This window comes from Miniopterus schreibersii (genome assembly GCF_964146895.1).
Source record: "Miniopterus schreibersii genome assembly, chromosome: 1".
Taxonomy (NCBI): domain Eukaryota; kingdom Metazoa; phylum Chordata; class Mammalia; order Chiroptera; family Miniopteridae; genus Miniopterus; species Miniopterus schreibersii.
The window spans coordinates 126,323,874-126,340,213 of NC_138101.1; the positions used below are offsets into that span (position 1 = coordinate 126,323,874).

General features: G+C 38.4%; 1 protein-coding gene across 4 annotated transcripts in view; it reads right to left on the bottom strand.

Moving 5' to 3' along the window:
* The window catches only part of NPAS3 (neuronal PAS domain protein 3), an 819,123-nt gene that overhangs the window by 768,718 nt on the left and 34,065 nt on the right, over positions 1 to 16,340 (bottom strand). The gene's annotated exons all lie outside the window — the stretch shown is intronic.

Genomic DNA, 16,340 nt, shown 5'->3' on the forward strand with positions numbered 1-16,340 from the left:
AAACAAGATTTAAAAGTTCCTAATTGGTATCTCCTCCAGAAAGGTTGGTTCCTAATCCATGACCGGGTTCCCAATGAGCAAACGTGCTCAGCAGGGCCTCTCTTATGCAGAATCATCATGTACTGAACACCTCCTGTGTCTGGCAATGTTTACATATGTCATCTTGTTTTTCCTAAGAAGCCCTGTTTATGGCTATTATTTCCAGTTTGCAAATGATAATCTGAGGCTTGGATGAGTGAAATAATTTACCCAAAACCACAAAGCTGGTGTCAGAACCAGGATTTGAACCAATATCCTTCTACTGTGCGGAGATGCCCCTGCTTCAGTTTCCTACTGAAAGAGTCCTCTTTACTTCCTGTCTTCTTTATAATTTTCCCAAGGTTTACTAGCTTCTTTAGTAAATAATAATTGTTCCAAGTCGAGAATCTTGATTCATGAAACTCAAAGTTCTTAAACATCTAAAACATAAATACTAGAATAGCTATCCTATTTTTTTTAATTTAAGGTCTCAATAACAAATCATTATCTTGCAAACCTCATCAAAAGTTAGCTTCTCTCTTTATGAAATCATTGTTATTCATTTAAATTAATATTTTTCAAGGAGGAAAAATAGTCTGTGCTGTAATCTGCAATTTGTAAGAGTTTAAAAGATTTAGTTATTGAAGTTTTAATGTATTATTTTTTGTACTTGCTGAAAGAGAAGTATGAGAGGTATTAACCAATCTTAACTCTTGGTTAATAAGGTATTAATTTAATATCCAAAGAGTCAGTTTGCAAGCATCTATTCTAACAAATGGAAGAATGAAGTATCATAGAATCCCAAAAGTATTTAAATTTTTCCTCAATAGTATGCATTTAAGTACAAATATAAGTACTTGCAAATTTATGGTATTCATGGAACTCATAATATCATGTTTGGAATAAAATAATATGAACTATCTCAGTCCATCATCCATACCTCCCCTCCCTCCCCCAGGGAGTATCCATCCTTTCTATCACCTCTTTAACTTGGAAAAGGCAAAGGAAGAGATCTCTGCAAACTTGCTGGTTCTCTTTCCCTGGGGCGGAGGTAATTAATTTGACTTAAAAATCCTCCTCTTCAAATTCCACCTGGGCTACGATAAGCTGAGACCCTGTTTATGTAAACAAAAGTGCTTAATTAAACAGAGTATCTGATAATATCAGAACTGGAAAGATTCTCATGCCACCATTTTATTAATCAAAATTTGACTATATCTATGAAGCTAGGAAGATACATCAGTCCTTTAAAAGATAGCAATATTATTATTATTTTCTAATGCTTTTATTTCTTTTTTTACTAATTTCATCTTTGTTCAAAAGTTAAATCAAGTTAATTGAAAATTAATTGGAGAGAATAATTAATTTACAGTGAGAAATAAAGGCTACAATCTGTCAGTGAATTCCAGCACTTCTACCTTGCAAATGGAAAATAACCTATAGTTGAACTAATAATAAAATGCAAAACAGCTAATAAGTGGATCTTTTGTCATATATGACATTGTTATCAAATTCAGTGGCCATTTCTAGGTCCAAAATCTTTCCCCTTTGTTCATTTAGTTATAATTTCCTCTTAATTTCTCACATCCTAGATCTCCTGACCCCACACCAAGCAGGGAATTTGATTACATTCAATTTCAATTACATTCCCTCTAGAATCTCTCACCTCCTCGTATATTCTAATTGTACTCTTCAACAACCTCCTTGAAAGTTTTTTAATTTCTTTGTTCTTCCTGCTCTCAGACATCCAAAACTGTCCCTCACAAACCTAATTCTGCATCTCTGTCCTCTCACACAAGACTTTTTTAAAGGTCAATGGGCATTTTTAGTTTAATACAGCAACATCCATTCATACACAGCATAGTACCAACAAAATTATTTCTTTGCCAAACCAGCTCCATAGCTCAGTCTTCCTCTTTTGATATCACCATTCTTCTAGTCATGCAAAATTTCAGAGCCATCTTTGACTCCATTCCTCTCCTTCCTGAACTTAATCATGGTATTATGTATATTTCATACAAATCAATAAGGATAATTCATTAACGTTTAGTGCCTTCATATGAAGGCATAAAATGGCCTGTGCCTTGATACTGGGCTAGGAAAATGTGGCCACTGCACTCCCTGGCTCCCTACTTTCTGCTCTACCTTTAAAACAAAAATAACTACAGAAACTACTTTCTGGACAGTCTCACGTCAGGCTCTATGACAGGTGTGGATCTACGACCAGGAACAGAGAGGGAGGCAGCCCTTGCTGCTCATCTCCTCCTGCCTCAGTTCTACACACTGCCTGTGCCTGGGGGCTGAACAGTGGCATCCTCCAAACTTCTGGAAGCTAAACTGACCTATGAAGTTTCTACTATAACAATAACTAATATGTGAGAGTAAAGAAAAAGCAATGTCATCATAAAGAAACAGAATGACTTCTGTGCCACATCAAGAGATATTACCTGATGACCTAAAGAAATAGTATAACACCCACCCAGAAAGGGATTCCTTAACCACAGAGACAAATACTGGATGCTCCTTTCCTCGCACTGTACACGGAGGCTCAATCTCAGTTAACAGGCTTTGAAGAGCCCTATCCCGCTGACCATCCGCAGTCCACACGCACGTGGCGGCACCAGGCTACGAGTCTGACTCATCCTCCTCCTCTACTCCGATTCCATGCCCACAGGCCCCTTCTGAGTGTGCTCTACTCTCCGTGTCTGAAAAGAACGTTGTCTTGCTAAGACAAGCATTCCATCTGTGTGACTGTATTTCTCAGTGCAAATAAATAATTTGGCCTTCTGGTTTTATTAGCTTCATGAATGTGGTTAATGGGAGTCCACCGAGAGAGATGGATGTGCCCTCTGAGTGCTGACAACCTCAGACTTCCAAGCTGAGTGACAGACCCGTGCCAGACACAGTCAAATAAACAGGCAATGAAGGCCTGACTGTGAGGCCCAGAGACAGATGCAATAGTAAGTATTTTTATACTAACCCTGAGTGATATTTTGTAATGTTGAATATGGGGGATAGCATTTACAATCCACTCAAATTGCTTTGAACTAACAAGTCATGCGTTATGATCTGGATGATGCAGAATAAGGTAAGTAAATACCATTGACATTTTTTGTCATCTCGTCATTAAATAAATGATGTGTGTTATTTTAATAGCTTTGAAGGGCCAGAGAAAGAATTCTACCTACATTCAGTCTTCACTGCCCTTGCAAGGATATAAACCAGTACCTCGTACAGCTCCAAAAGCAATGCTACTAGCACTACTGGGAAACTATGGCAGATGGACAGAAAGCTAGAAACCAAGGCTATGTTTTGCCAAAGAGCCTGGTATCTCTCAACCTCCTTCTCTTGATTCTGTCAGAGGGAAGACCTCCTATGTAGTCTTAGGAGAGGATATTGCCCTTCCTGTTGAGATTACATCTTACATAGGGTTTGATTCTTCTGGAATTACAGCTTCGTTAACCTGGTTGGCTTTCCAAGGGAAGCATGAAGAATATCAACTCTTATAAAATAATCACAAATCTACCTGGAGAGGGCCATTTATAGCCATCTGTACCTATCTCATTGATCCTGACAAGCCTCCCATAATAAATCTCACCAAGAACAAACCTTCAATCCAAATGGATTAATCTTCCACTAACTTTTTAAAAACTATACTCACTCCTAGTTTTTGAGTTGTTTTTATTGGTTACATTTATTGAAGTTTATTCCTCTTCTTACTGAATTTACCTACTAGTAGCCTTCTATTGTTATTTTTAAAATTCCAAAATTAGGAAGCGCTCAGACTAATCAACGTTAAGTTCAAGGTTCTGCACAGTCATTTTAACCTGTTGGGGAAATTTTACACAGCACAAAGATTTGTTTCTGCTACTGATTCTTTAGCTTTTATAATAATTAGAGTGCTTCCTATTGTGCTATATGGTTTTAAAATAATTACAGCAAGTCAATAATAGTCATTTAAAATGTAATGAATTGATGGCTACCCTGCACATCCATTCAGTCATTCTACAAGCATTCACTTATCAAATCAAATACATTCAATTACTCTCATGCTCCAAATTAGTCTACACATTTTGAGTTTCTGCCATTTCACTTTTTAATGGATGTCCTCAGTCTTGAAACATCCAAAATGAGCCCCCTCATCTTCTGGCACAAAGCGGCTCCTTCTCCTGCTTCCTGTTTCAGGGAAAGCACAGCCCACTGAATCAGAAACCGTGGCTTCTCATGACTCTCCTTCTCCCTCACATCCATTCAGTTACTAATTTCTGTAAATTTTGCCTCCTATAATTTATCAATCCCTGCTTTATTCCCACTGCTTATGACTAGAGTGCCAGCTCTTGCTTGGAGTACTTCACAGCCTCACACTGGCACCTCCTTCCTCTGAGCTCCCTCCCTCCTCTCTCCACATCACCACCACAGCTAGCCTTCTAAATTTCACATCTAGCCAGCTCACTCCCAAACTAATCCTTTGTAGCTCTTTCAGTCTAATTTAATTCACAGGCACTGTGACAGGAAGTATAAAATAAAGTTCAAAATCCATTGCACAAATTACAAGTTTTAATGATTTCCCAAATTATAGCTTTCCAGCTTGTTTCCTGTCATATAACTACCTGTGTCCAATCACAACAGCCTATATGAATTTCCTTATGGCTTTTCTGCCTCTGTAACTAGAATGTCCTCCACATTTTCTGCCTGCCCAGTTTCTTCTCATGGTCCAAGATTTAAAGGGTTCCCATGCTCCTGGCGTTCACTCCTGAGCCTCTACAATGAGTCTGGCGTCCCAACTCTATGGCACCAGAACATTCTGCACCTGCCTCTTCCACAGCATACATCACACTAACTGCTTTGCACGTCTGTCTATCTCCACACTGGGACTGGGATCCTAGTGGTAAGTATCATAAGTGCTATCATCTGTGATCTCTAGCACTCAGGAGCAGTTATACAGTAGACACTCAATAAACATGTGCTGAGTGACTAGATGGGACAGCTTTCTATTGTTGTGCCATGGATTTCACAATTAGAAATGTAAAAAAATAAATAAATCTAGAAGAAAATATAAATTGAAAGGTTTTTCTTAAGGGGTACAAATTAGGTATTTGATAGGTGAAATTAAACCTTAAAGAAGTGTGAGAATACACATCAAGTGGCATCAGTGGTACAGCCACGAAGATAACAAAAGGGACACGCGTCCAATCTACTTAGTTGTTGGTGGTGCTGCTGTGGTTGATGAGATCCCCAAAGATGACGTACCCCATTAATGGTATAAAACCAAATTCACCTCCAGGATCCTTATATGAAAGATTTTATATAAATACAAGATTTTTTCATTCTTTGCAAACAATAACATACTTACTAGTCAAAAGCTTGAAACCTGAACATGTGTATAGTCAGGTTGTTAGCTATCATTATATCCTAATGCATCATTGTTAACATAGGGGATGTGCCTGTTTCTATACCACTGACATAAATAATAAGGAATTACCTTTTATAATTTATAACTAAAAAAGGAAAGATTAAAGAAAATTGTCCTACTGAGTCTCTTCTTTGACAAAAGTCTACCAGAACATACAGAAAAGGCAATCTTATAGAGTAAAAAGAATTGGAGGGATTGTTTTTGAGGGGGTTCAGTTAAATGGTTACCCAATTAACTATAACACATGCTCAACTAGGAATTTTTTCCTGTTGTTCCCAAAGTATCCTGAATGCTATAAACAGCTATAAAATCCTCAAATGCTTTATAATGTACCTAAGAAAATTACAAGTACATATGTATTGCGGAGAAATGATCAGAAAAACCTATTAGAGGAAGGAAAGTCAAAGAGGCAGCAACTATTAAGGAGCAAACATCTTCAATCCATAGCTCAATTGGAAAAATTATCCAGAAGTATGTCAAAGATACAGTGGTACCTCGGTTTTCGAACGTCTCCGTTGACGAGCATTTCGGTTTATGAACCGGTGAACCCGGAAGGAAACCCTGCGGTTCTCGAACCCGCCCCGGAAGTGGAACACGCCCCGCGGCTTCCACTGAGGGCAAGACCCTGAGGCCCCGCTGTCGGCTGTGGGTCCCTCAGTTTGCCACCGTTTCAGACCTCGACCGGTCTTCCAGAACGGATGACATTCGAAAACCAAGGTACCACTGTATTTGCTTTATCTTCTGCATGTATAAACTATCCCCTATTTTACTCTAATATTAAAGTAGCTATGTTCTTACCCCAAGAAAAAGCTATTATTGAGCATGTGGCCAAGAAATGAAGCAATAAGTGAAAGTTCTGTCCTGTCCCATCATTTTGTTATTTCTAATGGCTCAACTTCCAGAAAGCACATGTAAAAAGTAGACAGAAGTTGCCTCTTCCAGCCTCAGTCCACTCTAAGGCCTCAAGGCCTAGTTAAGCGAGCAAACTCTCCCTTCTCACCAACCTATCTCTGTGCAAGAGACACATTTGAACTGCCATCAGATGCAGTCACAGCGCTCACTGGCCTTGCCACGGTGAGCCTACATGGCCCAGTCATCTCCCTCCTCAGTTTTCCTTTCCTTCATGTTTGTCTTTTCCTTTCTGTTGAGGTAGGAATCATTCGATCCCTGAATACTTTTCTTGGTGTAAACAGCTTTAGCATCTTTTACATAATGATTGTTAAAGTAATTAAACAAGGAGACCATTAGCCTGCAGTGGCTCTAATGCCTTGGTAGCTGTGTAAGCAAACCAAAACCTAAACCAGAGTCATTGCGCTTGAATCAAGGAAATGAAACTTCAGAACAACCAGTTACAAACAGGTTTTCCCAAGTAAGGCAACTGCTTAAGCTACAGCCAATCAAATAATGTCCTTGTTTCAGTGTCTTCCTATAAAAGCCGAGTCCCTAGCTCCCGTCAGGGGACCACTCCTGACCACCTTCGGTTTGGCACTGTGCAATTAGAATCAATGTTTTTTCAAATAAATTCTTGAAAATTTCAATGTGATTCAGTTTACCTTTTAACATGATTAATAATTTAAGCCATAATTTAACAGAGAATTCCAGTACTTAAATATATAGGCAATAAATCACAAAACTAATAACTTCTTCAATCTGATTTGAATATTTTAAATGTTGGCATTTTGATATAGTTTGTTGAAATAGTACTTGTTAAAAATTTTTCCAGAACTTTCCTTTTCTTTTACTGATGGAGATAGAACCAAGAATGGAAATTAATAACACTACTGAACTTTTTCTATAAGGATACTGATAGATTTTTTTTAAAAAGAAACATTTCTTGCGTGTGCTGAACTTTGACAAAATGTCTAGTTGTTACTTCAATTAATATGCACTTTGCCCAAGTATAGGAAATTTCATTAAAATTTCCAAATTAAGTCATGGTAACACCTAAGGAGAACCAAAAGAAATTAAAATTATTTTTTCATATAATCATTTTATAATTACTCTTATAAATACATAAAACTGTAAAAGATTCAGTACTTAAAATTTACAATTTTAAGTTTGAAATTTTTACAAAATTTAAAACTTGTGCTATCCTATCATTGTTATTGTTGTTAGTTGTTTTATAAAGAACACAGGGCATCTTCTGTTTGAGGTAAAACACTATATTAGAAATGTACCAAACCTAATTCCAATTTTAGTATGTCTCTGATCACTGGAAATAACAAAAATAGTCTGTAAAAGTCTACACCTAAGTCTCCCCTTTCATGGATCACCGTAATTTTTCATCCATCCTGAAAAATGTAACATTTTTTCAAGCAGCTGATGCTTTTAAACATGCTGGACTGGGCTGAGCATTCCTTCGTCCTGATGTCATGCACCAGCATTTGTCTCAGAAGACATCTTTTGTACTTGTAACCAAAAGGCAAAAGAAATCAGAGCTGTGAACAGGGAGAGGAGGGGGGAGAGAAGGAAAATTGCTTAGACAAATTCACTAAAAAGAATTCTGACACAAACCTGTATATTTTTAGTCACTCACCATGCATACTTTAAAATAAAGCCCTCTGACTTTTATAAGGCATTGTGCTTATTTCCACAGTATTGGTTTTAAAAATACTCTCTGCTTTATGGTAATGTGTCACAGGGAAGTTCGCTATAGTTTCATGAAAGACGTTTTCATCCCTGACTGGCATCTTCTCAATAGCTGGGGCCCAGGCACACCGCTCTCTTCCCGGCAAGGCCCTCCGCGCTGAAACAGTGCAGCATTCATAACTTATCCTCAGCACCGCGGGGCAGCTCCACAGCAAAGCTTCTCCAACCTAATGGGTTACATCACTGAAAAGCCTTCCATTTGGCCTAGGTGAAAAACATGAATGCATGCCTCATTCATTTCTCCACCTTAAAAAAAAATAACGTAAAATCATACCCACCCTCTGCTGAAGACCTTGTGTGCCCACAGCCAGGCTCAATCAAAGCTGCTCTTACTAAATCTCATGCAGGGGTAACTGCTAACTTTTTTAAACTACCATTAACCTTCAAAATAATTTTTACAGCTTGTGCCACCATTAACAATGCCCACTAAGATACAGAAAAATATCGTAACATTTTAATGGAAGTCTTTGATTGGTGCTAGCATTGCCTTTCTTTAAGTTTAGGTCACATTTTAAAAATATACTTGCCATACAGTAATGGAACCAAAAACCTCACCCTCCCCACTGACATCAACGCACATTAACCAATGCACACAGAGGTTTCCCTTTCTCCACACTTTCCCTGGTCGCAGGAAATCAGCTGCATCCAAGTCTTTTCAGAGTGTGTCAAATATCCGTGATTCTTTGGAAGGTAGGTCAGTACTCTATCCAAAATATTTTAAGTTTAAGAGAGTCCACTTTCCTGTCCTCGTTATAATATGCCTTTTAAGGCTTAACCATAAGGAATGGCATGAGAACATTTCCATCCAATTCTCAAAACACAGGTATATATATATTCGCACTTGGGGAAAGAAACCCATTGCTCATACTCTCCTCTCTAAATCACACAAATGAGAGCAGTGATGTAAAGCTATGAAAAGTCCAGCCATGACTTTTCAAATGATGTAAGACATCCCAAACCACAGCTGCACAGGGACCGTCCGAGAGGCAGGCAGCACTCTCCCACACAGAGCTCAGCTCTAAGGGCTGCCTTACGACAGCACAACCTCACCGCTGTCTGTCTGAATGACAGGGGAAAGCCACGTCAACTATGAAGAATCGTGGACCTCATGACTAACGACTCACTCAAAGCCATTTATATCCTTGATCGTGTAAATCCATCCTCGCTCACCAACCCATGACATGATAGAACTTTATAGCTTCTTCCAGGCTGTTTCTGTGCATTATGGAGAATCCAGCTGCTGCCATCCACGTTCAGAATCTGAATTCTAAACATCCTCCTGGAATGCTCAGAAAAATCAACTGTGTGCAATCCTATAGGCCCGAGATCTTTGTTCTGCCTTCTTTTCCTTCTATGATGTGTCCTTTCGTATGAGTTTGTTTTGTGTTTTGTTTTTTAAACAATCCCTACCTGACATACATGGGGAGGGAAAAGAGAAAAAGAGGTATCTTCCCCAGAAAGTCTACACTGAGAATTCCAGTGTAGACTTTCTGGAATTCCTTATATTTGGGGAATTAGATAAACTATTTAAGAAAAAAAAAGTATAGCCTGGGTAGGTGTGGCTTAGTTGGCTGAGCATCCTCCCATGAACTGGGGGGGGGGGGGGGGGGGGTGGAGATCAGTCACCAGTTTGATTCCTGGGACCTCATGCATCTCATGTTGTACTTCCTTCCATTTGGAAGGTCTGTTAGACCACTGAGATTATATTAAAATACTCATGTGTGTGCTAAAAAAAAGTATAAATATTAATTCTTAAAACACTAAAAGTTCTAATTTGTAAAGGAATAGCCTAATATCAACAATGTAGACTCTTTTAATAACCCAATATCCCCTCTGTGTTATTTATATACTGTAGATTTCTGACTTCTCAGAAATGCTCAATACCCTCTAGACTGCATAGCTATACCTCTCTCCTCCAAGACATCTCACTAAAGCCCTCCCTGTATTACATAGAAAACAGGACATTGGCATGTATAAAAACCACTGTTACCAGGCCCATCTACAGGATTTATTTTGTTCCCCATCTTCTCTATAAATATATATTATTTGCTTGTTTGTCTAAGTCTGACTATAAGCATATATTGCTGAGACAGTGTTCTGGCATGTCATGCCCAGATGGCCCTCATAACTATCAAGTAATAATCATTACCATAATTTTAAAAACTCCCTTTATGAGAGAATAGATATAATTTGGCCCTCAAAATCTTTACATCCTTATGCACATCACACCAGGAATTAACTGGATGACAAGGTACACATCAAGTGAGAACCCCCCCCCCTTGATGCAATTGTCCTGAACAGTTTAATCAGATATGTGCTTTCAGAACACTGGGATGACCAAACTGGATCTGCACACTCGGTGGCCATTCCTCCAGAAACTGGTTGAGAAGACAGGGCAAAAATTCACAGAATATTCACATGACTAAGGATAATTAACGTCAACCATTTCCACCCTACAAAAGAAAATGGAGCTTCTGTTAAGAATGAACAATAAAGACATTATTTTGGTTCCACTGTAGTTTTTTTAAAGCAGTTCCCATCTCTAAAAAACACATGCAAACACAACAGTATTCCAGCTATCTCAATGTTATCCAAGTTGCCTGATAACGTTGTTGGGAGAAATTCTGTAAATATCAGAAGAGAATTTAAAATTGCTTTAAATATTACTTCCATGCAAAATGCAGCACAAAAAATGGTTTATAGAGAATTGAAACATAAGTATTTAGGTAGTTATTGAACTTACATGGCCACATCTCTATAGATGGATGAAATAAAATATTGATAAAAGAACACCACATCTCCTCTTTTTTGCATCTACTTTACTCTGAGCATTTTCACCTTATATAAGCACTAAAAAGGTAGCGAGATTTGTATAAAGATCTCATTCCAATCCAAGTGGAAGATTGCTGAAAAGCAGTGTGATAAAGAATCCTCAGTCTGCTTCTAACTCCATACAAAACTCTAAGCTAGAGCAGGCATTAAACCAAACCCAACTAAGACTGAGTCACTGTAACCCAGTTCAGGGTTACATCTAAACAACAAGCAACTCCCTTTCGGAACATGGGACAACATGTCATGTTTTATCTACAGAATCTGGTCAGGCTTCATTTTAAACCACATTATATTAAACAATTTTTCTTCTGAATGAGTTTTTCTGTATAACACTCAATAATTCTATTTAATTCAATAAGCTTTGCTAAATTACATAAATATAGCACAACATTGCTAATTTATAGCCATTACTGGAGAGGAAGAAAACCTAAAATATATAGTTTCAGCCAAAGATTTAAATTTATAGCATTTGGCAAAGACCTTTGGCATGAATACTGGTGTATGTTATTTTTTCATTTGTAAAGGGACATTTTGCAGTTAAGATTATTGTTGGAAGAACAAAATTAAGTGAAAACCTACAATGTCAGGTGAAAGTGTTTATCTCAAAAATTAATGATTCAATATAAATGAATGTCCTGCCCCCTGAATTTTGGAAAAGTAAACATATCATTTAATCTAATAAGTCATTCTATCGATATAAAGCACCCACACACACCCACATAATATTGGTGAAATAGGAAATGGAAGAATTTCCATTGTCTAAAGAAAAATACAAAATTTCACAAGCAAAAGTTTTTCACGTACGTTCACCCTTCAGAATATTCCAAGAAAGAAAGAACTTGAGGAATTTCCTTGTTTTCCATGGAGAATATATTCGCTATAATTACTAGTTAAGGACAAGATTTTCCTCGGGACTGTTGTCATACCAATATGCTACTTCAGCATCCAGTTCTGTATGTTGAAATTTGTTTTGTTCCTCTAATTACACCTAAAAAAATGTGCCCTTCCATCTTTACTTGAAATAACTTATAATTACACACCATGCTACAAACTGTTACAAATGGCCAAACCAGACACCCATTATTTCTAGTAGAGTCTCAAACTTTTAAATTATTCCTGTCACTATAGGAAAATAAATGAAAACTGCAAGCTACCCACAAGCTATATCTTAGCCAATAGTTTTAACTCTGCCTCCACATGTGCGTGATATTAGCGGGTGGGAAACTGAGTGATTTTGGTTTCACTTTCTTTCTTTTCCTTAACCCTACAGTTAGCAGTAAAATGCCCAGTGACTGGTTCATACAATGGAGTGGACAGATGCAAGGGACCATGCAGAAGGTAAGCGTATAGGATTTAGGAACTAACTGGATTTGAGAAGGAGTTTGTCTAAAAAAACTGCCATGTCTTGAACATATATACCAAGAGTAAAGGCATGAGGTGGGAGGTTAATTATTTAAGGAGTGCATATAGATAGAGCCAGGTATTATTTTAAGGGATGCCCTACGTTGGAATTTGAGGTGCTGGGTTGATACCTTGAGAGAGGAGGAAATTAGAAAATTAAAGCAGAAACTGAGGCAAGGCATGGGAAGCAGAGATAAAATGCAATGGGACATCAGCATAGAGCTGCCCTGTGACACCCTAGGAAAGGATGAGATCACAGAGAGAAAGTGTGAATGGAACAGAAACTGGCCTGGGATTATTTGCATCTGTGCAATTAAGAGCTGAGTGTGCTTCGTTGTGCCCGAGACAGTATGTGGCTGGAGCTCTTACTACCACCCCAAGTAACATGGTGCCATACGACGTGTGCTACTGTGAGAACACCGGAGAAACATTTGTGTGATACCTTCAGGGAATCCTGTATGGCTTGGAAAAAAGAGCTCAACAGAGATTTATTTTTAAATAGTCAACTTCTGAGTATTTTTCTAATCAAAAGAACATGTTATTTTTTAGTAAAAATAAAAATAGTTTGAAAATTTTAATGTAACATATAATTTACATAGTTTCTCAGCAAAACACGTACTGCATAGAGACACAACAGCACTTAATATGTACCCTGTTAAAAATAATTAAATGGCTGCCACATTTCACTTCAGAGGTGGATTCATTTCCATACTGGACTCAAAAGATCACTTTCTATAAAGTAGCCTCAAGACGCATGTTCCGTTTATAAAGGCTCTTCAGATGAAAGATGTTTTTGCAAATGCAAAATATGAATTATTGTCATCATCATCACTTGTATTGTGCTAGGCATGTGAATGGATTTTGCATCTGGTGGCTCTAAGGTTTTACCACAGCAGGGTGGCTGGGTTAAAATCTAAATTCCTGAAGCAGTACTGTAACACTCTGAACCATAGTGACATCCAAGGGGGATAATGACTTTCTGATGAAGTGAGCAGCTCCTCCGTGGTAAGAGGAAAAACGCCAAACCTGGAACCTGGTGCAAACTCACTGCTAACTCCTGGCTGAAAGTGGGTAATAAACAGCTGCGGGCATTTCTTAGTTCTCCTGTGGGAACCTCAAACAGCAAAAGCCACTACCAGCCACACTGCTGAGGAGCCCAACAACTTGAGAGGTGTGTGTGTGTGTGTGTGTGTGTGTGTGTGTGTGTGTGTATTGATAAAAAATTAAATTGAAATACTTTTTTCTAAATACCTTCCACAACCTAAGTGGCCTGTATCTTCTTTCAAGACAGAGTATCAGTTTATTTCAAATTTAGAGATACTGGCCTCGATTCAAATTCATGGCAGTTATAGAAACCAATGTTCCGTGCCTTGATTCAGGTGGCAAGCATTAAATCTTTTTCCGGCTGTCATGCAACAACAACTTTAATACAAATTAGCACTGCCAAACTCAGTTTCCTGGGCTCAGAGGTCCTTGATGCTACTCTGTGAATTTTATTCAGACTTTCGCATGAACTGTGCTCTTTTGAAATGGTAGCATCCAGAGAGGAAAAACCTAAACAAAAATGCAATTTAATTATTTCCAATTCGATATTCTAATTTACAACTCACCACAAGAAAATTCAATATCCCCCTTTTGGTTATTTTGACTAATGTGAAACTTAATCATTATGTCATATAGGAGAATGTTCCTAAATGCAAATTCCCATTCTGTAACTGCAGCTCTCCCTTCAAGCTATTTACATTGAAGAGAGGCCTGCCAATCAATACTAAGTCAAAAATACAGTGCTTCTGTTAGTATCTCCTGGTTTCCGAGTGAGCCTTCCCAAAGCTCACAACCATGGGAACAATAGACCAAAATAAAAGAGCCGCCTCTTCTCACTAAATAGGAAAACTCAATTAACTCCGAACCTGACACTCCAAACAACTTTGGAATGACTTCCAGCAAGGAAAGATCTGCTGGAGAAACAATATTTCAAGGCAGGAACTGATTTTTCTTGTTTCTCAAACTGATTTTTAATTAAGACGCCCAGAGAAAAACATAGTGATAAAGTAGACAGTTTTAGCTTCTAGGTCTCTGGATATGTGCTATGTTCAAAATCATGATCCTCTGGCATAATTTGAACACTCACAGAGACTCCATTTAGCTGCTTTAGAACTGACACAAAAATATGTCATTTCTTTTTTTTTTTTTTTAGAAAAAGTTTCCAGCAAGTCGATTGGCACAATTCTAAACCTGAACTGACCTCCTAGTTTGGTAAGCTACTTTTATTTAATAACTACTTCAAAGCCCACACGTGGGCCATGTAACACAAGAAGACCTCGTTCCAAAGTTTGGTTGTGTAGTTGTGCTCTTTCTTAACCTGAGAAACCCAGGAACCTATATTTTTAGACTGTGGAAAAAGTCTAAAAACTTTTTAATCAAGAGAATTTTTTAATCAAAGAAAAAAGTGATTTCCTCAAACGTTTGTTCCACCGTGATGCCTTAAAATACCTAAACCAGGCAAATTATGCTAGGGCACCTTGTTCTATTGTAGCGCAGAGGCCCATCAAGAGAGATGTCACAAATAATGCTCCACAAATGGTTATGATCCTTTTCAATGGCCTTAAAGATTGTGAAGTACAGGACAGTGGCATCAGACAGACACTAGCTACTCACAAATTATGTGACCTCCCACTGAAAGTGCTCTCTGAACTCCAGTGTTCTGGACTGAAAATGAAAACAATGGTGCCTGCCTCAAGTAACTTCTGCAAGGATTACACATAACATATCTAATTCAGGGATGCGCATAACAAGCACTAAATAACTGTTAGTTCTGAATCTTATTTAACCGTCACAACAATCAGTCAAGTGGGCATTAAGGATCCCCATTTTACAGAATAAGAAACCGGGACTCAGCTCAACTAGTTCGTTCCAGGGCACACAGGTTGTAAGTGGCAGAGCCAGGAGTGATGTTTTAGCAACAAGCATCAATAAGCAGAATAAAAATAACAGTAATAGTAAGCATTTACTGTGTGCCTGCAATGTGGCAGGGACTACCAAACTCTTGAACATGTTACCCAATGTAACAATCTTCTTAAGGACCCTATGTGATTCACACCATTGCCCCCATTTTATAGATAAGGAAAACTAAGGCATGGAATAGTTGAGCAATTTTAACTCACTCAGCAATTATTTATTGAGTTCTTGTAACGTTCCAAGTATGAGAAGTACAAACACAACAGGACAGACAGAATTCCTGACCTCTCAACTTTACAAAAATCACACCTAAACAATCCTGAAAGGTTGTCGCCTTAGAGACTGAGGAAAATAGCAATCTAAAACTGAATGTAGTAGTCATTACTGGATATTTTGTTTTCAGGGGACAAAATAACCATCAACCACCTGAAGACCTTTTCTCATTAACCCATCCAACATTTCTCTAGTATGCAAGCAATTTCCATTTCACAGAGGAGTAAACTGAAATATAGGAATATTAACAGTCTTCAAACTGTGGATTAAAAACAGGTTTCAAAAGTGAAAACAGAATGTTTCTGAGAGACTGGAACCCAGACACCTAGTGAGCCCCTTCCATACTGGGGCTCCTCCATAGAGTGAGGCCCTCCTTCCACCAGCACCCCAGCACCCAGATCTACTACACACAGCTGTTAAGATGTATATACACACAAACTCCATTACCCCCTTCCAGCTCCCAGCCAGTATCCCCACTTTGCATAACTCCGGGGGGCACCATTCATTCAAATACTAGGGAAATCATGCTCTGTGAGTTGTGCAAGGCATGGCCCTGCTCCCTGTATTTGGGCTTTTCGTTTGGGGTAGGTTAGGACATGTTTGTTTTCCCCAAAGTGGTCTGTTCCTACGCCAACTCCCAACTCCCAATCTTACAAAAGAGTAAAGCAGAACATAAACACCCTGCTAAAGAACAGAGCCTTGCACATCTGGAATCCAGCCTCCCTATACTCTTGGCAAGTTTTATCACCTCCCCAAGTCTCCATCTCCTCATCTGTAAGTGGGATAACAACAGTGC